Raw genomic sequence first — 27250 nt, 5'->3', positions numbered from 1 at the left:
TTTCTCACCTTTATTTTCCCTCTTTCTGCTCATTGCTGACCTTTATTTTGCCTTGCTCTGCTCGTTTATCACCTTTATTTTGCCGCTTTCCGGTTGTTGCTGACCTTTATTTTACCTCTTTCTGCTAATTTCTCACCTTTACTCTACCTCTTTCTGCTCATTTCTCACATTTATTGTGCTTCTTTCTGCTTGTTTCTGAACTGTATTCTGCTTCTTTCTGCTTGTTTCTTATCTTTATTTTGCCTCTTTCTGCTAGTTTCTGATCATTATTTTGCCTCTTTCTGCTAGTTTCTGACCTTTAGTCTGCCTCTTTTTGCTCATTTCTCACCTTTATCTTGCCTTTTTCTGCTCAGAACTGACCTTTATTATGCCTCTTTCTGCTCTTTTTTGACCTTTATTCTCCCTGTTTCTGCTCATTTCTGACCTTATGCTGCCTTTTTAGGTCTTGCCTTTTCCATTCCGCAGGATTGGAGGGAATTCTAGTGGTCAAAATACTCAAACTCAAACTATGGCTTTTTCGGTGCGGTTTTCTTCGAGTTCACGTGGCCACAGGCACGCGCTTTTGGGCCATAAACCTTTTTTTCATGAGCTTTTGTTGTTTTTCATTGGCACTTCACTTTGTCCACGCCTCATTGAAGCTGCTCCCTCCACCAACCTTCTCTCTGTCCTGCGCGTGCCTCTTGCTTATCTCACCATAGCACGACAACATTCAGACGTGCACTCTTTCCAAGCATACCCCCCTGCCTATAACTCGCGGAAACACGCACACTAAACACAAACAGCCCACAGACTCTCTCCCATTCACGCACGGCAACACGCACACGTCGACAACATTCAGACGTGCACTATTTCCAAGCATACACCCCCTGCCTTTAACTCGCGGAAACACGCACACTAAACACAAACAGCCCACAGACTCTCTCCCATTCACGCACGGCAACATGCACACGTCGACAACATTCAGACGTGCACTCTTTCCAAGCATACCCCCCCTGCCTTTAACTCGCGGAAACACGCACGCTAAACACAAACAGCCCACAGACTCTCTCCCATTCACGCACGGCAACACGCACATGTCGACAACATTCAGACGTGCACTCTTTCCAAGCATACCCCCCCCTGCCTTTAACTCGCGGAAACACGCACACTAAACACAAACAGCCCACAGACTCTCTCCCATTCACGCACGGCAACACGCACACGTCAACAACAGTCAGACGGGCACTCTTTCCAAGCTTGGGTATCAAGATCAGCAATGATCTATCCATGCATGCCCAAATTAGTTCCGTTGTGTCTTCTTGTTTTTCTTCCCTCCGTCTTATTCGTAAAATCTCCCGGTTCTTTTCTGTTGACGCTCTCAAAACCATTATCACGACCCTCATTACATCCCGCCTGGACTATGGAAACGGCTTGTACGTAGGTATTCCTGCCTACGCAACTCGCCGTCTCCAGGCCATCCAAAACCAGGCGGCCCGCATTATCCTCCGTCTTCCCAAATCCTCCCACATCACTCCGGCCCTCAAAATCCTTCATTGGCTCCCTGTTCATTTCAGGTCCCAGTTCAAACTAGCCTGTTTGGCCTTCCGGGCGCATGCTTGCTCTGCCCCGCTTTTCATTAACTTCTTAATCTCTTCTCATGCCCCCAGTCGTTCTCTCCGTTCTTCCTCTCTCTCTCTTCTTCACGTCCCCCGTTTTCGCAAATCCCGCACCGGGGGCACCCGATTCTCTGTGCGGGCCCCCTAGATTTCGAATAATCTCCCTCTTTCCATTCGCTCTATCCCTATTTTTTCCCACTTTCGTAAAGCCCTCAAAACTTTTCTTTTTCTTCAGGCTTTCCCCGGCTAATCCCCTTGGGACCCTCTGCAGTTACTGATGTGCTCCTTAGCGCCAGGAAGCCGCTTGGCCGCAGTGCGCTTTAGAAATTTCTTTTTCATTTCATTTCATTTCATTTCACACCCCCCCTGCCTTTAACTCGTGGAAACACGCACACTAAACACAAACAGCCCACAGACTCTCTCCCATTCACGCACGGCAACACGCACACGTCGATAACATTCAGACGTGCACTCTTTCCAAGCATACCCCCCCTGCCTTTAAATCGCAGAAACACACACACTAAACACAAACAGCCCACATACTCTCTCCCATTCACGCACGGCAACATGCACATGTCGACAACATTCAGATGTGCACTCTTTCCAAAGCATACCCCCCTGCCTTTAACTCGCGGAAACACGCACACTAAACACAAACAGCCCACAGACTCTCTCCCATTCACGCACGGCAACACGCACATGTCAACAACATTCAGACGTGCACTCTTTCCAAGCATACCCCCCTGCTTTTCACTCGCGGAAACACGCACACCAAACACAAACAGCCTACAGACTCTCTCCCATTCACGCACGGCAACACGCACACCAAACACAAACAGCCCACAGGGAGCATAAGACCAGCACACGTGGTAGTAATGAAAACTATACAGAGTCCAGCCGCTGCGCACCAAATTCGATCTTTTGGGACTCACATGTAGCTTACGTTACGAGCAAGATGGCTGCCGTCGTTCATCCAGCCTATCAGTGCCACGCATCAAAAGCCCCCGTGTTCCTATTACCCAGAAGCCCAGCACCATAGAGAGACACAGGACAGCTGGCACTCTCCTAAATGTCCATGCTCTACAAATCGGGACACTAACAATAAATGTATTTTTGGTCAGAGGAGTTAAAACACCCTTTTGTGTCTGCAAATAAATCATCATTTTGGGACAGAAATAACAAGGAACACCAATCCATGCAGTTATTCAAGGACAGAGGTCTGAGGATAACTAGCACCAAGACAGGTAATAGACTGTGACTGGCACAACTGCAAAAATGATTCACGCACGGCAACACGCACACGTCGACAAGATTCAGACGTGCACTCTTTCCAAGCATACCCCCCCTTCCTTTAACTCGCGGAAACACGCACACTAAATACAAACAGCCCACAGACTCTCTCCCATTCACGCACGGCAACACGCACACATCAACAACATTCAGACGTGTACTCTTTCCAAGCATACACCCCTGCCTTTAACTCACGGAAACACGCACACTAAACACAAACAGCCCACAGACTCTCTCCCATTCACGCACGGCAACACGCACACGTCGACAACATTCAGACGTGCACTCTTTCCAAGCATACCCCCTGCTTTTCACTCGCGGAAACACGCAAACCAAACACAAACAGCCTACAGACTCTCTCCCATTCACGCACAGCAACACGCACACCAAACACAAACAGCCCACAGGGAGCATAAGACCAACACACGTGGTAGTAATGAAAACTATACAGAGTCCAGCCGCTGCGCACCAAATTTGATCTTTTGGGACTCACATGTAGCTTACGTTACGAGCAAGATGGCTACCGGCGTTCATCCCGCCTATCAGTGCCACGCATCGAAAGCCCCTGTGTCCCTATTACCCAGAAGCCGGGCACCAGTGAGAGACACAGGACAGCTGGCACTCTCCTAGATGTCCATGCTCTATCCGCACTACCACAGCATCAGTGCAAAAATTCAACAACAACTATTTATAAAATCTTCGCTCAATGTTTCAAACTTTATTACAAATGCCACAAAAAAAATTTAAGATTTCACTTCTAATCTTAGATATTCTTCACCAAAAAAAACACTGAACATAATATTCACAAAAGGTATTTAGGAAAGTTTACAATATTGCCATTATACATTATAAATAACTTTTATTTCAATATTAATTAATTAACAAATAAAAGGCATTTATATTAGTAAGATATATACCTCTAAGTCACGTAAATACAAATCATGTGGCATTACAAATGCTATAAGTGTCACATTTGCTAAAGTTAAAAGTATTGGCATTGTAAATCACAAAACATAAATATAAAATGTCATTTACAAAACCAATAGCTCAAACTTTCCTACTGCGAAACCTATTGGCAACGCCAATGCTTGTTCTGATTGTTTCTGGCCTTTATTTTGCCTCTTCCTGCTAGTTTATGATCTCTATTTAACCTCTTTCTGCTGATGGCTGACCTTTATTCTGCCTCTTTTTGCTCGCTTCTGACCTCTATTCTACCTCTTTTTGCTTGTTTCTCACCTTTATCTTGACTCTTTCTGCTCATTCAGACCATTATTCTGGTCTTTCTGCTAGTTTCACACCTTTAATCTGTCTCTTCCTGCATATTTCGCACCTTTTTTTTGCCTCTTGCTGCTTGTTTCTGACCTATATTCTGCCCCTTTCTGCTGGATGCTGACCTTTATTTTGCCTCTCTCTGCTCGTTTAGCACCTTTGTTTTGCCTCTTTCTGCTAATTTCTGACCTTTATTCTGCCTGTTTTTGCTCCTTTTTTACCTTTATTCTCCCTGTTTCTCACCTTTATTCGGTATCTTTCTGCTTGTTTCTTACCTTGATTTTGCCTCTTTCTGATCTCTAGTTTGCCTCTTTCTGCTTGTTGCAGACCTTTATGCTACCTCTTTCTGCATGTTTGTCACCTTTAGTCTGCCTCTTTTTACTCAATTCTCACCAATATTTTGACTCTTGATGACCTCTATTTTGCCTCTTTCTGCTCGTTTCTCACCTTTATTTTAACTCTTGCTGCAGTTTCTGACCGCTATTTTGCCTTTTTCTGCTTGTTTCCTACCTTTATTTTGCCTCTTTCTGCTTGTTACTGACCTTTATTTTGCCTCTTGCTGCTTATCTCTTTTATGCTGTCACTTTCTGTTCCTTTCTCACCTTTATTTTGCCTCTTTCTGCTCGTTGCTGACCTTTACTTTGCCTCCTTCTGCTTGTTGCTAAACTTTATTGTGCCACTTTTTGCTCATTTGTGACCTTTATTCTGCCTCTTTCTGATAATTTCTACCATTTATTCTGCCTCTTTCTGCTTATTTGGACCTACATTTTGCCTTTTCTGCTGTTCCTCAGGACCGCGGAAGGAGCCTCAAGATGGGTTCCGACATTCCTGCTGCGTGGAGGGAGCTTCTGGAAAGGCAGCTTCCTCCATGCAGGAGCAATCTGTTCTATCTCTTGCCCTGCCAGCATGTCTGCAGGCAGGGAAAGAGATGAAACTTCCAGCGACGGGGAGCATTTTGACAGTGCCTTCCCGCTGAAAGCAGAGTGTTTGCTTTAGTCTGGTGTGAGCTGTCAAAGCTCTCATGAAGCTAAAGTAAACTGCTGTGCCCTAGGGGTGGGCGCCCCAGGATATAGCAGTGTCTGGACCTGGGTGGTGGCTCTCCCCAGGGCCATGTATGGCTCAAAGGAGGAGGGCTTTAAGGTGCCCCTCCTTTACTTTTCATGGTCAGCCTGGGGGAGATGGCAGTCCCAGGAGCCCTATGTGGGCCACTTGGAGGGCCGCTCAGCCCCTCTTCCATTTTTGAATACATATTTGTCCCCAGGGAGATGGTGGTTCCCGGGGCCAGGGGGGTCTGCTTGGACCTCTTCCCATAAGGTTTTTTTTTAGATCCCAGGGAGGTTGTCGTCCCCAGTGCTTGGGGGGTTCACGCAGTCCCCATCAATATTTGATTAGCCCCCTGGGAGGTAGTAGTCCCCAGGGCTTAGAGAGCCCATGGAGGGGGGACCACATGCAATAATGTCCTGGGGAGGTAGGGATCCCTAGGACTCAATGAGCCACATGAGGGGGGCCCGTGCTCCTGCATCTTTTGTTAAAAAAATGCTCCCAGGTCCCGGCCCACCCGAGGTCTGAATTCATAGAATTGCAGGAGCCTGCCCTTATTTTATTATACAAATTTTCATTTTTTACGGCAGGGACCCTATGACCAGAGCTTAGAGTTCAGGGTATTTCTGCCTGCCGAGGCACACATTTTTTTTTTTTAAATAGATGGGGCGGGGTAGAAATACCCTGATCCCATAGGCCTCTTGGGGCATCCCAGAAAGACCCAGCAAGTGCAAAAAATAATTCTGTTAGATAATTTTGCCATAAATGCGTGACAGGGTCACAGATCTGATGTAAAGTAAACAAAAGAAGCTTGGTCTCCTGCTCTTGTTTTTATTATAGCCCCCAAGTTGGCCAGATCACAGGAGCAGACAAAACAAAATATGAGGGGGAGGGAGCATGGCCCCCACTTCTAGGGCTTGTGAAAGCCTTGGGGAACACTACCTCACTGAGGCAAATGTGCATAAAAGAATGTGGTGGACTCGTGCAGCCCCCCTGAAGCCCCTGGATCTGCCACCTCTACAGCACACTCTAAAATACGTATGCAGGCAGGCTGATTGGGCCTGCCTGCACCACAGTGACCACTACCTTTATGGGGAAAATCACAGTAAAATAATTTGGCTCCCCACAGCCCAAGGACTGCCACATCCTGGAGAACTTGAAAATATGTATGGGGGCAGGCCCGCTGGACCTGTCTGCACTCCGGGCACTGCGACCTCACTAAAGCAAATCACAGTAAAATAATGTGGGGGGCTTTGCCCTCCCCCACAGTCCCGGGAACCGCCACCTCCCCAGGGCACTCTAAAATATGAGTGCAGGAAAACAGATGAACACATTGCTTTGACAGACAGGGAGCTGCCTTTCAGCAGCCCCCCTGGCTGTCAGAGCACTATTGGCTCCAGCAGGAGGTGGAGAGCCAGCTGGGACTGTGAAGACATTGAGGCTCCCCTCGCAGTCCCATAGCACATGATCAGGACAAATTCCCAGTTCCCAGGTGATGGGGTCCCCGGCGCTGAAATCAGCCTAGGAGGGAGTCTAGGTGGCCCCCCTTCCCCATTTGGTAATGGCCGGACCCCCTTACTCAACCACTTTGCAAAGGGGTCTCCAGGAATACTGCAGGTTGAGGGACTTAGTCCCTTAGCTGCTAAGGGTCGTTGAGGGCCAAGAACCCTTTTGTTGTGACAAGTAAGTCTAAACAGCCAGATTGCTGAGACATTGTCGGATGCCCCACCCCCTTTCTCAACCACTCTGCACAGAGGCCTCCTGGCATATTACTGGTTGGGGGTGAACTCCTCATGGCTGCTGAGAGGTGTCAGAGGCCGAGAACTCCTATTTTTGCAACAAGTAAGTCCCTGCAGCCAGATTGCTGAAATGTTGTTGGTGGCCCCACCCATTTTCTCAGTCACTCTGCACAGGGGTCTCCAAGTACACTACTGGTTGGGGATGAACTACTTTTGGCTGATGAGGGCCATTAGGGACCAAGAATCCCTATTGTTGTGAAAATTAAGTCCCTCACAGCGACATTGCTAAGACGTAGTTGAAGGCCCTGCCTCCTTTCTCAACTACTCTGTAAAGGGGCCTCCTGCCACCATACTGGTTGGAGGATGAACTTCCTTTGGAGGCTGAGGGTTGTCTGGTTCCTCGCGAGCACCCTTCAAGTTGTGTTGCGCTCCACGTGGGAGCAAAATGTCATGATGAGCACTGCAAGTGAAAATTCATTCCACTCCCCTGTGGAGTGCTAAGTTAATTGATAATTATAGCTTACGTCCCTGCAAAGCACTGCTTATGACCTCACATATTACATCACTCATGACATGGTCAGTGACATCACTCATGACATCTCAAATGACATGACTGATGACATCATTCAGAGGAGTACTGACACACCCACTCACATCCCATACAACTTCTCTTACACCCACTCATGCACCCACACAACCACTGATATACCCATTTACAGACCCATGCAAGTACTCACACAATCACTCACTCATCTATAGAGCCACTCAGACCCCCACTCACTCATTCATATGGGCACTCACACAACCACTCACTCACCCTAAAGCTACTCATCTAACCAGTCACTTACCCATACAGCCACTTACACAGCCACACATTCACCCATATAGCTACTCACATGCTTACTCACCTATATAGCTAATCACAAAATCACTCACACACCTATACAGCCTTTCAACACAGAGACTCACATACCCATACAAACACTCATACACCCACACAACCACATGCATACCCATTCATACATCCAGATATGCACTCACGCACCCATACATCTATTCAGACAGACACTTATTCAACAATACAGCTACCCACACACCCACTCACTTAATGAAACATCCACTCAAACAGTCTCTCACTCATCCACACAGCGAGGCACTCACTCATCCATCCATTCAGACACCCACTCACCCATACAGTCACTTATACACCCACTCACCCACCAACACAACCACTCACACAGCCACTCACACAGCCACTCACTCAACCATACAGCCACGAGCACAGCCTCACACTGACCAAGACAGTCACTCACACAGCCACTTACTCACCCACACAACTACTCATACACCCATCTACCACCCACACACGCATTCAGACAGTCAAACAACCATGTACAGATATACATAGTCACACAGCCACTCACATAATATATGTTTCAAATACTATCGATCATTAGTAGTATCACCAGGTAGGTCGCCCCCTCAACCACCACACGGTCCTCTTGTGTGACGCTACCCCTGCTGCTGCCACTCGCTGTGCCCTGGTTTCCTCTGGGTTTATTTCATTTTTGTTCATTTGTTTACTGAGTGCCCATTGTTATGCCTGTCTTTCTGCCTGCCCCGCCATATTTTGTGCCTGTATTTTGTGCCCTTTTGCCTTCTGTGCCACCCTCCCGCTACCCCCTTGCTCTCTCCCGCCGCTGCGTCCACTGCGTCCCCGCCCCCCTGGTCCCCCATTCACTGCCCCACTCCCGCCTCCCAGCTGCTCCTCCCTCCCTCTTACCCTCATATGGAGGCTGCACAGTGGTAAAGAGAGCGGCCCTTGACCCTGTCACCAGGTAGGTCGCCCCCTCAACCACCACACGGTCCTCCTGTATGATGCTACCCCTGCTGCTGCCACTCGCTGTGCCCCGGTTTGTCCTTTTGGTTTCCTCCGCGTTTATTTCATTTGTGTTCATTTGTTTACTGTGTGTCCATTGTTGCTGCCTGTCTTTCTGCCTGCCCCGCCGTATTTTGTGCCCTTTTGCCTTCTGTGCCATCCTCCCGCTCCCTCCTCGCTCTCTCCCGCCGCTGCGTCCCCTGCGGCCCTGCCCCCCCAGTCCCCAATTCGCCACCCCACTCCCGCCTCCCAGCTGTTCCTCCCTCCCTCTTCCCCTCATATGAAGGCCGCGCAATGGTAAAGGGAGTGACCCTTGACCCTGTCACCAGGTAGGTCACCCCTTCAGTCACCACACGGTCCTCCTGTGTGGCGCTACCCCTGCTGCTGCCACTCGCTGTGCCCCGGTCCGTCCTTTGGTTTCCTCCGCGTTTATTTAATTTTTGTTTGGAGACCGCGCAGCGGGCGCACGCAGCGGGCGCGCGCAGCGGGTGCACCACTGGCGTGCCTAAGGCTAGCGCGTTTGCGCCCGTCCATGCCTGGACCGCGCCCAGCGCCAGGACCCCTGGCCCCTGCCGAATCCAGGAAACTCGACTGAGATACGACACAGCCGCCCTCCATGCACTCAACACTGGCCGACCATCCACCTGCTACAGAGCCACCCCAAGCAACAACAACAACCACCTCAAGTGCATCTTACTCAATATCCGCTCCGTCCACAAGCACGCCGCCAAACTCTGGGACCTCCTCGACACAACAGCGCCGGACGTCGCCTTCCTCACGGAAACCTGGATGAACACCTCCTCAGCCCCCGACATCGCCATAGCCATCCCAGACGGCTACAAGATCACCCATAAGGACCGCGTCAACCAAACCGGAGAAGGAATCGCCATCATTTAGAGGAACACCATCAGTGTCACGACCAACACCGAAGATACCCTCAACGCCGCCGAACATCTACACTTCCAGATCCACACCGACCCCAAGACCACCCTCAGAGGAACCCTCATCTACAGAACCCCGGACCCACGCACACAATTCAGTGAAACGATCGCCGATTTCATCAGCCCGCATGCCCTCGCCTCATCAGACTACATCCTCCTAGGGGACCTGAACTTCCACCTGGAGAACAATAACGACAACAACACCATCACCGTGCTCGACAACCTCACCAACCTCGGACCCAAGCAACTGGTGAACAATCCCACCCACTATGCCAGCCACACACTCAACCCCATCTTCTCCACCAGCAACCACGTATCCTTCAGCCTCTCCACCGGACTACACTGGACCGACCACAGCTGCATCCATTTCACCTTCAAGAAGACTACATCCCACGACCGCCCACAACAGATCCCCCGAAGAGGCTGGAGTAAAGTCACTACAGACCAGCTAACCACGTCACTGAGCCAGAACCCACCAACCGACACCACTGAAACCAACGAGGCAGCCCGCAACCTCACACTGTGGATCACCAACTGCGCCGATGCCTTTGCCCCACTGAAGAACCCCCCAGGCAAGACCAACAACAGGAAAGCCTCATGGTTCACCGACGCCCTCATCAGAATCGAAGAAATCCTGCCGAACTCTCGAGAAAACATGGCGCCACGAACAGACGGCAGAAAACCTGACAGCTCTCGCAAACACCACCAGCTGATCCGCACCACCAAAAGGACATCGTTCAAAGAGCGGCTGGACAACAGCACACACAACAGCAAGGAACTCTTCAGCATCGTAAAAGAGCTCTCCAACCCCAGCGCAAGCAGCAATGACATCACACCATCGCAAAACATCTGCGACTCCCTCGCCACGTTCTCTCACTGCAAGATCGCCGACATACACAACAGATTCGGTGCCCAGACTCCGGATCCAATCATCAAAACAACACCCCCTACCACCACCCTCAGTGCCTTGACCCCCATCAGCACTGAAGACACCACCCACGTCATGAACACCATCCACTCCGGCTCTCCCTCCGACCCATACCCTCACCACATCTTCAACAAAGCCAACACCATCATCACACCTCACCTCTAGAACGTCATAAACAACTCCTTCACGTCCACCACCTTCCAAGAGAGCTGGAAGCACGCAGAGATCAACACCCTTCTGAAGAAACCCACAGCATACCCTGAAGACCTCAAGAACTTCCACCCCATCTCTGTTCTTCCTTTCCCTGCAAAAGTCATCGAGAAGACCGTCAATAAACAGCTGACCGCTTTCCTCGAGGCAAACGACTCCCTCGACCAATCCCAGTCCCGATTTCGAGCCAACCACAGCACCGAGACAGCCCTCATTGCAGCCATCGATTACATCAGGACCCTGCTTGACAACGGGGAATCAACCGCCCTCATCCTCCTAGACCTCTCAACCGCCTTTGATACCGTCTGCCATCGCACCCTAACAACCCACCTCCACAACACTGGGATCCAAGGAAAAGCCCTGGACTGGATCACCTTGTTCCGCTCTGATAGAATCCAGAGAGTCCACCTCCCTTCCTTCCACTCCGCGGCCACCGAGATCATGTGCGGCATACCCCAAGGCTCTTCGCTCAGCCCAACCCTCTTCAATATCTACATGAGCCCCCTCGCCGCCATCGCAGGCAAATATAACCTCAACATCATCTCCTACACCGACGACACCCAGCTGATACTCTCCCTCACCAAAGACCCAGCCACCGCAAAAACCAACCTCCAGGAAGGAATGAAAGCAGTGGTGGAATGGATGAAGCTCAGTTGTCTGAAACTGAACTCAGACAAGACAGAGGTCCTCATCCTCGGACCATCCCCATCTGCCTGGGATGACTCCTGGTGGCCCACAGAGCTGGGCACCATACCGACACCCACGGACCATGCACGCAACCTGGGATTCATCCTGGACTCCTCTCTCACGATGACCAAGCAAGTCAACACCATGTCATCCTCATGCTTCAACACCCTGCGCATGCTCCGTAATATCTTCCGGTGGATCCCTACCGGAACCAGAAAGATGGTCACCCAAGCCCTCGTCACCAGCCGATTGGACTACGGGAACGCCCTATACGCAGGACCCACAGCAAAACTTCAGACAAGACTCCAGCGCATACAGAACGCTTCTGCACGACTCATCCTCAACATCCCTCGCCATAGCCACATATCCGCCCACCTGAGAGACCTGTACTGGCTCCCCGTCAGCAAAAGGGTCACATTCAGGCTCCTCACCCACGCACACAAAGTGCTCCAAAACATGTGCCCCGAATACCTCAACAATCGCCTCACGTTCTACACTCCGACCTGCCAGCTCCGCTCCACCAGCCTCGCCCTCGCCGCCGTCCCACAGATTCGCAGAACCACCACCGGAGGAAGATCGTTCTCCTACCTGGCCGCTAAGACATGGAACTCCCTCCCAGCCCACCTACGACTGACCCAGAACCATTTCACCTTCAGGAAACACCTCAAGACTTGGCTATTCGAGCAGTAGCAGCACCCCCCCTCCCTTTAGCGCCTTGTGAGTAGCGCGCTCTGTAAATGCACTGATTGATTGAAAGTATACTATTGTAACTTTTCTAGTACCTTGGTATATATGTTTAACACTCATAAGCTTTTAGAAAACACTCACGCTCACTGGATGACGTAATCAGTGATGATTTCAGTGATGATTTCAGTGATGTCATTTGAGATGTCATCAGTGATGTCACTGCCCATGTCGTGAGTGATATAATATGTGAGGTCATAAGCAGTGCATTGTGGGACCTAAGTTATAGTTAGCTCAGAAAATTATAATAGTTGAATTTCACTGGTTTTGTATAAGTATAGATATATATTCAGAGAAGAAAACAAACATTACATGGACATTATAGTTGGCTCAGGTTTCACTCCTACAAAACCATTGAAATTCAATTGTTATAGTTAATGAGCTAACTATGACTATAACTTGCGCCTTCGCAATACACTGTTTATGACCTCACATATTACAACACTCATGACATGACCAGTGACATCACTGATGACATCACTGAGGACATCTCAAATGACATCACTGATGACATTATCCAGTGTCTGTAAATGTTTTTAAAAAGGTTATGAGTTAACAGACTGTCTGTCGTACATGGCAAGGACTTATTCATCATGATGTAATGTCTGTGATAATAAGGATTAAATGCCAATAAAATATGGTTAAAAAAATGTTATGAGTGTTAAATATATATACCAAAGGTGTATTGATAAATCAGTGGGTGAATGAGTGCCTGTTTGGATAATTCAGCGGTGTGATACTGACTGTATAAGTGACCGATAAGGTGTCTCTATGAATGTATGGGTGACTAACTGGTTGTGTGAATGTCTGTATTGGTGTCTGAGTGTCTATGTAGGTGGATGAGGGTGTGTGTGACTACCTGTTTGGTTGATTGAGAAGGTGACTCATTGGCTGTACGGGTTAGCGAGTGTGTGTGTGTGTGTGAGGCTGTATGGGTGAGTGAGTATATGTGTGGCTGCGTCGGTGAGTGAGTGCATGTGTCCATGGTATATGGTTGAGCAACAGGGCACGTGAAATGCAGCACAGTTGAGTGATGGGGTGTGTGAATGACTGTATGGGCGAGTAAGTAAATGTGAGAGTGGCTGTATGAGTGAGTGTGTGCTTGTATCAGTGACTGTGTAGGTCAATGAGTATGTGTTAGTGTTTGTATAAGTAAGTGAGTGAGTGTTTGTGTTACTGTATGCGTGAGTAAGTGGCTATGAGATTGACTGTGTGGATGAGTGAGTAGGTGTGTGTATTGATCTATGAATCAGTGAGTGCATGTGGAAGTACTGGTATCGGTGTGTAAATGGGTTTGAAAATGGTAGTGTGAAAGTTGAAGTGGGTGTATGAAAGGTTGAATCGGGTGTGAGTGGGTGCGTCGGAGATTCTGTGGTTAATGTCATCAGTTATGTCATCAGGGATGTCACTAACCATGTCATGAGTGACATAATATGTGAAGACAAAAGCAGTGCATTGCTGGGGCGTGAGTTATAGTTGACTCACTAACTATAACAGCTGAATTTCACCAGTTTTGTATGAGTAAAACCTGAGCATAACTATAATGTCGCTGTAACCTTTGTTTTTTTGTGTGAATTTCTATGTTTTTTAGGTCTAACTTAGACAGCGCGCACATGCTGTCTGCAAAAGCTGCTCTATTCACTAAATAGAGTGCAACCCTGCCTGCTGACTACACCAATCTTTGGTGGCTCCTCCTTGGTTTCTGGTCCCAGTACATGACTTCCGTTTGGAGATGAGGAGCACTTCTCAACTACACATGAATTCTCCTTAATTAGTGGTCGTCCGCTCTAGTGCAGGTACTATTTCTTCTATCCTGTCCCATTCCCTATGCCCCCGTCACTGCTTATTTTGTTTCGCTTCATCTGTCAGCAGGGCCCCTGTTTGCTATTCTTTTAATCACTTCAAAGTTAGAGGATTTATTTTTACATTTATTACCCCCTTTGCTACTTTTTTTTATTTTGCAATTTGACAGGATTTGCAATTTGAAAGTTATTTACATAGAAACATAGGAGGTTGAGCCTCCGAGACTTGAACCCTGTTCACTGGCCTCCATTTTGGCAGTTCTAGCACTTTTGCCATCTCCTCTTCCCTCAATAACACCATCTAAGATGGCTGACACTCCTTTGGAACGCACAATTATAAATAGGCTTGGGTGGAGCTCGTGAGTTTCACTCTGCGAAATTCTGTGGTGTTAGCAAAAAACTTTGTGAGATTCCACTAATTCCATGAGCTAGTAGAGTCACTGAGACTATCAGTCTAAGACTTAACAAAGGCCTGCCAGGGCCTGTGAGGGTAGAGTGAGGCTGGCCAAGGCTGGCCATGACTGGCCATGCCCAGAAGAGGCTTGTCTAATGCTGCTCGAGGCCCAAATAATGCCTTATCTCTGCTGATGACAGATAATAATCTAGAAACACGTGTCCAGAGATGGCCAGCACTAATCTGCACCCACCTGGTGAAACACTCTAAATAGTTTGCAAGTGTACTTTCTTGTCGGACTGCCTCTACCATGATGCTTAGGGGAGACCCTGCTGGGAGGTGAAGCAGTGTGCTACCACACCAGTTTTCTACTTGAAGGCTCCCTCGAGCCGCTGTGGGCTGACGAGCTTGTGGAGAGTCACCTGCGCACCTGGAGAGATACTACGTTCCAAGGATACGGCAGCCTGCTCAGCAACGCCAAATAATGCCTAATCTCTGCTGATGACAGATAATAATCTAGAAACGCGTGTCCAGAGATGGCCAGCACTAATCTGCACCCACCTGGTGAAACACTCTAAAAACTTTGCAAGTGTACTTGCCTGTCAGACTGCATCTACCATGATGCTTAGGGGCGACCCTGCTGGGAGGTGAAGCAGTGTGCTCCCACACCAATTTTTTACATCACACACCTTATTGTGTATACTGGGCACAGTTAAAGACTGTAGCTAAGGGGCACACCATGTACACTACAGGAGGCTTAGTGCACATGGCATGTGCATTGTGTACTGCTCAGAGTCTGCCTCTGTGGCATGCACACAGAATACTGTTATAGCTGTGCCTCAGACATGGCCCTGTGGGTGTTTACTGCCGCAGGGAGCTACTTCTATATTTAGTATAGCATCACATGCTCCTAAGCTACTTCATGGTGCAGATACCTCCTTAACACGTCACCCCCATGTCTACGACAGGCTGCTACCCTATACCTTAAGCAGGGCAGGAGTGCTATACTAAACATAGAAGTGGCTCCATTGTGCAGTATATGGCCAAAACAATATTTGTGTCAACGTTAAGGTAAAAATCCAGAACAAATACACCTTCTGTATAAAATCAGTGCCGTTTTAAGCGTGGGTGCTTCAACCACTCTCACTGCTGTCCAAGATATCACAAATACTTTGATCTGCAGCTGACATGTCTTAAAATAAATACACCCAATGGGTGGCTGCTTCAGGTAGTGTCAATAATTTGTCCGACCAGAGAATAATATCATTGTATAGTATATGGACCTAGTTTAAGATCGAATGTTCATTGCAACCCCAATAATAAAATATAATGAAACAAGCTTCCAGTGTTTTGCAATTTAGTCTGTTTTAGTTTGTATAGATTTTAAACGCTCTTTAAGTACCACAAAGTCTCTCACATGCACGGTTCACCGTTGAGTCAAACCTGAAGAGTCCGTGCATGCCACCTCTCCCTAGGCACTGTGATAAGCTGCCAAGCATGGGTTAACCATTAATAAGTCATGCACATAAGCATTTCACTAACTTGTAACACAACACTGGGAGTTTAAAGGGGTTAAAACGGAGTAACTTCACTCTTGATATGACCACAAGGGAAGGGTGTATCCTGGTATGAAACTGGTTCCCATGAGGACATCTTCGCACGTGTCCCTAGAAGTGTGCACTAGTGGTAATTGGGGCAGAGTGCTCAGGGGACAGCGGGAACGCATTTGTACACTCGTCTCCTGTAAGCTTAGCATCACCCTACACCCTGATGGTGCAGGTATCCTCCTCCAGCCCCAGCTGGTGTATGGAAACAACAGCCCCTATCAGAGCCTGTCACGCGTGTGGCACGTCAGAAGTGTCACACTCAATATATGGTAACCGGAGACCTGCACTACCGTAGCACCCCAAGGTGGGGCATGTGGGATGTGTGTACAATCTTGCACTGAGAGCATGCTCATTGACGTGCCAATAATAGTGATATGTCAGGACCTATACACGAAATGAGTGTGCAATCAGGCACATTGAGAGGAGACCTGGTAAAGTCAATGCTGTGCACTGAATATATTTGTACAACCACCTGAACCCTGAAAATAGGGCAAACTCAATGACAGGCTCACAGACACACACACACTGCGCATGAAAAATGTACCCAATAGTAACACTGCACAATGGACGTAGTCACTGACAGGCAAAGCACACATGTGAAATATATGTGCAGTTCAGTGTTACATATGAGATGTGTGTACAGGCGGATAAATAAGTTTCTATCTAAATGGGAGGAACCAGCTCTCTTTCTACCATGCATGCATGGAAGTGGCTCGAGGTGTGAGGATAGATTCCTAAACCTAGTATTCAGTCATCACAAAGCATGTGGGGGACGAGTCCTAAGAATGCCTTCATAAGTGAATGTTATGAGTCTGACTCAGAAGCACTCGGAAGGTGCACTCTACTTGGTAGGTGCCCCAAGATGCGCATGTTCCAAGTACATAGCTCGGAATCCGGTTGCCAAAATCACATACCCTTTATGTCCAGCCTGTCACCTTTGGGCAGCTACTTTAAAGAACAATTAGCAGCCACTGGATACAAATATCCTTCATTATAAACAATTTAAAAGTCATACAACGTATTCCTATTAATAAAAATACCGATGTCTGTGACTATTTCTTTCCAAACTCTTCCTAGTGATGCTGAAAGCATGGTTTAAAAGCCATTTCTGTGCATGGGTGTGTGAACTTTCGGTAACTGTATGCTTTGAGCGTATGTAGCAATAACATATAGCAGATGTTTATTTACATAAGCTGAGGGTAGGGGCTGTAAAAATCAGTACCCGACAAATATAGTATTATAAATGAGACATGTCAGCGCAAAGAACCAAGGAGCACTTCCCTCTATACTCCTCACCAAGAGATACATTCCTATAAACACATTAAATCATAGAGGTTCAGCACTTTTACAATAAAGTCACACAGCGAAGGTCCAAACATTGAGCACACGAAGAGAGATCCAAAGTCCAATTGTCCTTTTTTGTGCAAAGAGCATTCTTTATTGAATTTTCATTAAAATCTCAAAAATCATAGCCAACTCGTTTCATCTCCTACTGAGACTTCTTCAGGGCTCATTTAAATACAAAAGACACTTTCACACTGCTGCTCGGAGGTCCTCAGGACGCAAGATGACCTCATCGCCATACCAACTGTGCGCCAGAAGCTGCGTTTGCACAGTGGTGTAAAAAGGGGCGTGGCCTCAGACCACCTCTCTCCAATCAGCCCTGTGGCACTCACTGGAGGTACCTGGTGGGCTAGTTGGCCCCCAGAGACCCTCAGAATTGAAGTGGACTTAATCTCCCAATTTACAACGCGCTAGAGGACCTATTGGACACTTTTTATATCAGGCCCCATCCCCTCCCTGCACCACTGTGCATACGCGCCCCCTGGAGGTGGCAGTCCCCGGGGCTTGGTGTCCGTGAGGCCCCCCACTCTAATTTTTTTTAGATAATAGCCCCAGGAAGGTGGCGGACCCTGGGGCAGCGGGGGCTATGTGATCCCCCCACTGAATAAAAAGCACATCATTTAGCGCTGGGGCTGTGGGGGCTCCAGCAATATAATTTTGGCATTCCCCCAGGACCTGGCCCACCAAGGGGCTCATTTAAATGAAGCACGGGAATCCAAGCTTCATTTTTTTGTATTTCTCAACCGGATTCACGACCCCAGCGCAAATTTGGATGATTTAAAATAAAATGCATTTCTTGGCCCTGAGGGTCCTTGTGGGACCCCTTGAGCAGGCTTAGGGGGTCATGGTGTTTATACCCTGCCCCCTGTTCTTGTTTTTAACCTCTTTTTCACTGTTTTCTTGTGACTCAGTTCTACTGAGTCACAAGATGGGAGGCAACACTTCCTGAATTGGAGTGTTGGCAGCCAATCAGAGTGAAGCTTGTGCCTGGGAGGGTTCGCAAACCCCCCTCGGTGCTCAGATATCGATATTTTTTAAAAAAACAGGAGCTTCTGAACGGATTTACATCATTTTAAAAAAAGGGTGCAGTCTAAATCAAGACCTACCTTTTTGCATAATTTGGTGTTATTCCGTTCAGCAATTCGGGCTGTAGCCTGTAATAAAGTTCCTATGGAAATTAACATGGAGAAAATGCACTTTGGGACCCCCCTTTTCTCTCAGCCCCTGCTTGACGTATCACCCCGAAAATTTCAAAACATAAACTGAGTGGTCCAACCCTGTTTTTTGGAAAATTTCCCGAAGATTCGTCAAACGGCACTAATGATATTAGCAAATCGAAAAATGTTTTTCCTATGGTAACTAGGTCCTAACTATCAGTACTAAAAAAAAATAGGTTTCAGGGATGTTATAGTTAGAAATTAGCATTTAAAAAGACTTTGAAATTCACTGAAAAAACCATAGGTTTCAGGAATGTTTTAGTTATAAATTAGCATAAAGAACTAATAAATTCACTGAAAATGCCTCAGGTTTTAGGACTTTATAGTTAGTTGGACATTTCACTTGTATGAAACCAGAGAAACTTGGCTGTTATAGTTAGCTGAACTAACTTTAACTCACATACCCGCAATGCACTGCTGATGAGGTCACATGTTACATCACTCATGACATGGTTAGTCACATCACTGATGGCATCACTGAAGACATCTCAAATGACATCATTGATGACATTATTGAATGACTGTGTTTCTGAAAAGTTTAATTATGTTTTATATATATACACGCCGATGTGTATTGAAGAATGAGTGGGTGTATGAGTGTCTGAATGGATGATTTAGTAAGTGGTTGACTGACTGTATAAGTGAGTGATTAAACATGTCTTACTGAATGCATGGGTTAGCGATTAATCTATGTGAATGTCTGTTTCAGTCTGTCAGTTGGTGTGTAAGCGGCTGCATAAGTTGGTGAGTAGCTACATGCGTGTATATATGGGTTATTAATTGGTTTTCTGAGTATGTGTATGGGTGCCTGAGTATTTGTGTGGGTAGGTGTGGGGTGTGACTCAGTGCATTGATGTGTGAGTGGGTGATTCACTGGGTGCATGGATTCAAGAGTACGTCTGTGAAGGGCTGTATGGGTGGGTTCATGGGTGTATGGGTGTGTTCGTGAGTGAATGGATGTCTCAGCAGTACATGTGTGAGTAATTATATATATGAAAGACAGTATAAGTGAGTGTTGCAGTATATACATGACTATATGTGAGAGTGAGTGATTGTGAGAGTGGCTGAAAGAATGAGCTTGTGCTTGTGTCAGTGATTGTATAGGAGTAATCATGTGTTAGTATCTGTATGAATAAGTGAGGTGGTGTGTGTATAACTGAGTAGATGAGTAAATGGGGATGTGATTGATTCTTTGAATGACTGACTAAATGTGTGAGTAACTCAATGGGTGAGTGGCAGTGTGTAAGTGGCTGTATAGGTGTATGAGTGCATATGATAGTGGCTGAATTGATGAGTGTCTGCATGTATGAATGAGTGGATGAGGGTGTAGACCTAGGAATCAGTGACTGGGTTTGTACTAACTGGTATTGGTGTGTGTATTGTTTCGAGAATGGCAGTCTGTATTTTAGAGTAGGTGAATCAAAGGTTATATTAGGGTGTGAGGAGGTGCATCAGATGATCACATGGATGATGTCATCAGTGATGTAATTTGAGATTTCATCAGTGATGTCACTGACCATGTCATGAGTGATGTAATATGTGACATCATCAGCAGTGCATTGTGGGGGGGAGCTATATCTAACTCAACTGACTATAACGGACACATTTCTCTGGTTTTGTACGAGTGAAGTGTCCAACTAACTATAACGTCCCTGAAACCTGAGGCTTTTTCAGTGAATTTTGAGGGGTTTTTAAATGCTAATTTCTAACTAGAACTTCCCTGAAACCTATGTTTTTTTCAGTGAATTTCAAATTTAAATACTAATTTCTAACTATAACGTCCCTGAAACCTATGTTTTTTTCAGTGAATTTCAAAGGTTTTTGTAATTGCTAATCTCTAACTATAACGTCCCAGTAACCTATGGTTTTTCCAGTGAACTTCAAAGGTTTTTTAAATGAACATTTCTAACTATAACGTCCCTGAAACCTATGGTTTTTGCTGTGAGTTACTAAGGTATGTTAAATGCTAATTTCTAACTGTGCCTACATAAGAAGGACATGTGCAGAAAGAGGAAGAAAGGCACACAAGGAAGCAATTGAAGTTCAGAAAGAGGTAGAAAGGTGTAAAAAGAAGGAAGAGGGGTGCAAAAAGAAGCAAGAGAAGTGCAGGAACAGGCCTTCTTTGACTGTACCTTCCCACAGACTTATACAAAGTAGCCTAATCACTATGAGATGCATAGCAAGCAGGAGAAGTATATAAAGAACCAACGGAGGCGCAGAAAGAGGCAAGAAGCATGGAGAAAGAGGAAAGATAAGTACGGAAAGAGGCAGGAGAGATGCATTAAAAGGGAAGAAGGGTGCAGAAAGAGGCAAGATGGTTGCAGAAAGAAACAAGAGAAGTGCAGAATGAAGCAAGAGGGGTGCAGAACGAGGCAAGATGGTTGCAGAAAGAAACAAGAGAAGTGCAGAATGAAGCAAGAGGGGTGCAGAACGAGGCAAGAGAGGTACAGAAAGAGGCAAAAGGAGTGCAAAACAGACACAAGAGGTACAGAAAGAGAGACCAGGGTTCAGACAGAGGCAAGAGAAATGCAGAAAGAAGAAAGAGTAGTTCAGAAAGAGGTAAGAGAGGTGCAGAAAGAAGCAAGAGCAGTGCAAAAAGAAGCAACAGAAGTACAGAAAGAGGCAAGAGGGGTACAAAAAGAGGAGAGAGAAGTGCAGAAAGAAGCAAAAGAGGTACAGAAAGAAGCAAGAGTGGTACAGAAAGAGGCCAGAGCTGTGCAGAAAGAACCAAGAGATGTGCAGAAAGAGGTAAGAGAAGTACAGAAAAAGGCAAGAGAGATGCAGAAAGAAGCAGGAGAGGTGCACAAAGAGGTACAAGGGCAACATAAAGAGGCAAGGGGGTGCATAGAGAAGCAACAGAAGTGCAGAAGAGGTGCTGAAAGAGGCAAGAGATGTGCAGAAACAGGCATGAAAGGTGCAGAAAGAGGGAACAGGGGTACAGAAAGAGGCAAGAGAGGTGAAGGAAGAGGGATGCAGAAAGAAACAAGTGAGGTGCAAAAAGAGGCAACAGGGGTACAGAAAGATGCAAGAGAAGTGTAGAAACAAGCAAGAGAAGTACAGAAAGAGGCAGGAGAATTGCTGACAGAAGCAACAGATGTGTAGAAAGAAACACGAGAAGTACAGAAAGACGCAAAAGAGGTGCAAAAACAGACAAGAGGGGTGCAGAAAGAGGCAAGAGAAGTGCATAAATTAGCAGCAGAAGGCACAAAAGAGGCAAGAGAAGTGCAGAAAAAAAGCAAGAGAGGTAGAGAAAATAGCAAGAGAACTGCAGAAAGAGGCAAGAGGGATGAAAAAAAGGAAGAAGGGTGCAGAAAGAAGCAAGAGAGGTACAGAAAGAAGCAATAGAAGTGCAGAAAGAAGCAAGAGAGGTGCTAAAAGACGGAAGACGAGTACAGTAAGAGACAACATGGGTGCAGAAAGAGGCAAGAGGGTACAGAAAGAGGCAAGAGCAGTGCTGAAGGAACCAAGAGATGTGCAGAAAGAAGCAAGAGATGTATAGAAAGAGGCAAGAGATATGCAGAAAAAGGAATAAGGGTGCAGAAAGAAGCAAGAGTACTGCAGAAAGTGGCAAGAGAAGTGCAGAAAGAGGCAAGAGAGGTACAGAAAGAGGCAGGAGAGGTGGGCAAAGAGGCAAAAGGGATACAGAAGGAGGTAAGAGAGGTGCATGAATAAGCAAGAGAAGTGCAGAAAAAAACAGATGTGCTGAAAGAGGCAAGAGGGCACAGAAACAGGCAAGGGAAGTGCAGAAAGAAGCAAAAGAGGTACAGAAAGAGGCAAGAGAGGTGCAGAAAGAAAGAAGAGGGCTGCAGAAAGAGGCAAGAGGGGTGCAGAAAGAAGCAAGTGAATTGCAGAATGAGGCATCAGATGTGCAGAAAGACACAAGAGAGGTGCAGAAACAAGCGAGATAAGTGCAGAAAAAGGCAAGAGAATTTCTGAAAGAAGCCACAGAGGTGTAGAAAGAAGAGAGAGAACTGCAGAAAGATGCAAAGAAACTGCAGAAAGATGCAAGAGAGGTGCAGAAAGAGGGAAGACGAGTGCAGACAGAGACAAAAGGGGTGCAGAAAGAAACAAGAGAGGTTCAGAAAGAATAAAAAGAAGTGCAAAAAGAAGCTACTGAGGTGCAGAAAGAGGCAAAAGCAGTGCAGAAAGAACCAAGAGATATGGAGAAAGAGGCACGAGAAGTGAAGAAAGGGGCAAGAGACGTGCAGAAAAAGGGGAAAAAGGGTACAGAAAGAAGCAAGAGAAGTGCAGAAAGAGGCAAGTGGGGTGCAGAAAAAGGCAAAAGGGGTGCAGAAAGAAGCAAAAGGGATACAGACAGAGGCACAAGGGGTGTAGAAAAAGAGCAAGAGAAGTGCAGGAAAAAACAACAGAAGTGCAAAAAGAGACAAGAGGGGTTCAGAAAGAGGCACGAGAAGAGTGGAAACTCGCATGAAAGGTGCAGCAAGAGGGAACAGGGGTGCAGAATGAGGTAAGAGGGATACATAAATTTGCAAGAGGTTCAGAAAGAGGTAAGAAGGGGCAGAAAGAACCAACAAAGGTGCCAAAAGAGGCAAGAGAGGTGCAGAAAGAAGCAGGAGAGCTGAACAAAGAGGCAAAAGAGGTACATAACGAGGCAGGAGGGGTGCAGAAAGAGGCATGAGAAGTGTAGAAATAAGAAACAGAGGTACAGAACATGGCAAGAGATGTGCAGAAACAGGCATGAAAGTTGTAGAATGAGGGAACAGGGGTCTGGAAAGAGGCAAGAGGAGTGCAGAAAGAGGGAAGAGGTGTATAGAAAGAGGCAAGATGGGTATAGAAAGAAGCAAGGGAGGTGCAGAAAGAAGCAACAGAGGTGTAGAAAGATGCTAGATGGGTGCAGAAACAAGCAAGAGAAGTGCAGAAAGAGGCCAGAGAATTGCTGAAAGAAGCAACAGAGGTGTAGAAATAAGCAAGAAAAGTGTAGCAAGAGGCAAGTGAGGTGCAGAAAGAGGCACGAGGGGTGCAGAAAAGAGCATGATAACTGCAGAAATAGGCAAGAGGGATGCAAAAAAGGGAAGCGGGTGCAGAAAAGCAAGAGAGGTACAGAAAGAAAGAAGAAAAGTGCAAAAACAATCAAGGGGTGCAGAAAGAGGCAAGAAAGTTGCAGAAACAAGCAAAAGAGGTGCAGAAAGAGGGAACAGGTGACAACAGTGACAAAAGAGGTGTGGAAAGTGGAAAGAGGGGTGATGGAGAAATTTGTAAGAGAGGTGAAAAAAGAAACAAGAGTAGTGCAACAGAACCAACAGAAGTGCAGAAAGAGGCAGGAGGGGTGCAGAAATAGGCAAGAGAAGCTCAGAAAGAAGGAACAGGGAGGCAGAAAGAGGCAACAGAGGTACAGAAAGAAGCAAGAGAAGTGCAGAATAAAGCAACAGAGGTGCAGAAAGAGGCAGGAGGGGTACAGAAAGAGGCAACAGAAGTGCAGAAAGAAGCAATAGAGGTGCAGAAAGAGGCAACAGAAGTGCAGAAAGAGGCAAGAGAAGTACAGAAAGAGGCACAAGAGGTACAGAAAGAAGCAATAAGGGTGCAGAAAGAGGCAAGAGGGGTACAGAAAGAAGCAAGTGAGGTTCAGAAAGAGGCAAGAGAGGTGCAGAAAGTAGAAGAGATGAGCAGAAAGAGGCAAAAGGGCAGAAAAAGAAAGAAAGGTGCAGAAAGAAGCAACAAAAATGCAGAAAGAGGCAAGAAAGGTGCAGGAAGAAGCAAGAGTGGTTTGCACACCATTAGTACAAATGTATTTACCACATTTAGCAATAAGTAACAAGTGATCATTCTAGGTTTGCAAAGGGCCTTCCACCACGCTGTAACACTTATTGCTGCATTTTTGGTAACATTTTAATCATTTTAGCTTGAAACACTTTTTTTGTTTAAGTTTGCAGATTATGCAGCAGATGATGGATTAAGTGGCAAATGCAGAAACTTTATAATTGTGTAAAAGTTGGTGCAGCCAAACATTCGCATAAATCCAGTGGCCCATCTCAAAACTCTGACTAGGTCCAGAAGTGCTCCTCAGTGGTTCCTTCTTTTTTGTCTCATTGAGTTTATAGTTTAGCTTCTATGGAAACCAGGAAGACTAAACCTAAAGTTACCACTCCACAACACAGACTATCATACCACACAATTACTCTCCCTAGCACATAATCTGACTCTACGTTAATTCCTACTACATACTTTCTATCCACATAATTTCACTGTACAACATACCATATAATTCCACTACACACAACCTACATCCACTCCATTCCAAGAAACAGTAATAAAACACTTTTACATTTACAACACCAATAGCTCTAACTCTCGTTAATGGAAAACCTATTAAATTGCAAATGCTTCTTTAACTAGTAGTCGCGTTTGCAGAGAGGTGGAGAGAGGGGGCTGAGCCTCCGACGACCGCCCAGGAATTCCGCTGCTTCTTGGCCTCCAAAGTCCCTCAGGAGAAAAGGGGACTTCATCCCCCAACCCGTTAGTGTGCCAGGAGGTGTGTTTTCAGAGTGGTGGAGAAAGGGGGGCATGGGTGGCCACCGAAGACCTCTTAGCAATCCCACTGTGTGGGACTTACTGGAGGTAACAGGAGGGATAGTTGACCAACAAGGACAACTTTGGGGGCCAACTACCCCTCCTATTACCTCCAGTAAGTACCACAGAGCAGCATTGGTAAGTTCTCCAGTGGGCAAACGCGCGCCCAGTTGCGCTATTCAATGGGGATTAAAGTCCTCTTCGCTGCTGGGGGTGGTTAGGGGCAACTAGTATACCTGTTACCTCCAGTAAGCCCTACCCAGTGGGACTACTGAGAGGCGGAAAGAGACAATGCCCCCTTTGTCCACCACTCTGCAAACGTGCCTCCTGGTGCCTTCTTGGTTGGGGTGTGAAGTCCCCTTGCCTCTTGAGTGTCCCTGGGAGCCAACTAGCCCTCCTGTTACCTCCAGTAAGCCTCACACAGCTGGATTGCTGAAAGTGTTCCGAGGCCACGCCCCCTTTCTACACCACTCTGCAAACGAGGTGTGTTTGCAGAGTGGTGTAAAAAGGGGCATGGCCTCTGACCACCTCTCAGCAATCCCACTGAGTGGGGTTTACTGGAGTTACCTGGTGGGCTAGTTGGCCCCTAGGGATACTTGGATTCAAGTGGACCTAATCCCCCAATCCAGAATGAACCAGGATGCGCGTTTGTATAGTGGTGCAGAGAGGGGTGGGTCCCCCGGGGAGATGCCGGCTTCTGCTTTTTTTTAATTAGAAGGAGGGCTGTTTGGCCCCCTCCTCTTAATATTTTTTGGGCCCTGGGGACCCAATCCCCTAGGGCTTGACCCATTAAAAAAAACAACTGGAATGGGGCCCTGCCTTTTTCGGCCTTGGAGACTCCATCCCGTGGGGCTATTCCTCATTTTTTTTTATTTCAGGAGGGGGCCACATGGCTCCCTTCCCTGGGCCACTTTTGCACCCAGGAACCCCATCCCTCAGGGCCTGACCTTGTCTATGTTTTTATATATTTGTTGAAGGTAGAGGGACTGCTTGGCCTCCCTTCCATGGGCCTTTTTTGGCCTCAGGGACTCCTTCCCATGAGGCCTGCCCTGCTTTTTTGGCCCTGGGAACCCCATCCCCCAGATATATATATATATATATATATATATATATATATATATATATATATATGAAATGGTTTAAACAGGGAGGGGGACAAGTGGCCCACCCTCCCGGACCATTTTCCCCAGGGACCCCATCCCTCTGGCCGGCCCTCACGTTGTGAACCGCAGGGGAGACCCAAATCCCCCGCGGCCCCTGCCGGCTCCCTGCCTCCTGCGGAAGGCGGCATTGCTTTGGACAAGGAGAGCTGCTGACAAGCACACAGCTTAGAAGCTGCTCCACAGCTTAGAATGGAATACACAATCGAACGCGGAAGACAGGTCCATGAAAGCCATATACAGGTGGCCGGTCTTGGCTGTGATATATTTTGCTATAATCAAATTTAGATTTAGGCATTGATCGATTGTCTCCTTTCCTTGTCTGAACCCGCATTACAAGGGGATTATAATGTTCCTTTTAGTGGCTCATTTCTCCAATCTGTTTAGGAAAATTCAGCCCATTAATTTGGCCATTGAAATCAATAAAGAGATTGGTCTGTAGTTTTTTGGGTTAGCCCTATCCCCTTTTTTATAAATAGGTATTATAACTGTATTTTTCCAAGAGGGTAATTCACCCGTCTTTGCTATGACATTAAAAACATTAGCAAGGAGTGGGGCCCAGAGTTCTTGATTATTTAGGAAGAACTCTATCGGGAAACCATTAGATCCCAGTGCTTTTAACCTAGTGCACTGTTTCAAGGCATGGTTCATTTCTTCAAGGCTAAATGGTGAAAGACCTTTTAGAGAGGACACCGGTAAATCTATAGGTGAAGTGGGTGCCCCTCCAGAATTCCCAAATACTGTTTCTAAGTGGGCCACCCAGTCATATTCATTGACATGCATATCTAAGGCGATATATTGTGTCTTCTTTTAGAAAGGTAATTGCAAACACAACATTGATGGACAGAATGTGGATCAATGTCACACATTCACCC

This window comes from Lissotriton helveticus, chromosome 2_1 (assembly GCF_964261635.1).
Source record: "Lissotriton helveticus chromosome 2_1, aLisHel1.1, whole genome shotgun sequence".
Taxonomy (NCBI): Eukaryota; Metazoa; Chordata; class Amphibia; order Caudata; family Salamandridae; genus Lissotriton; species Lissotriton helveticus.
Note: the sequence above shows the minus strand (reverse complement) of the source record.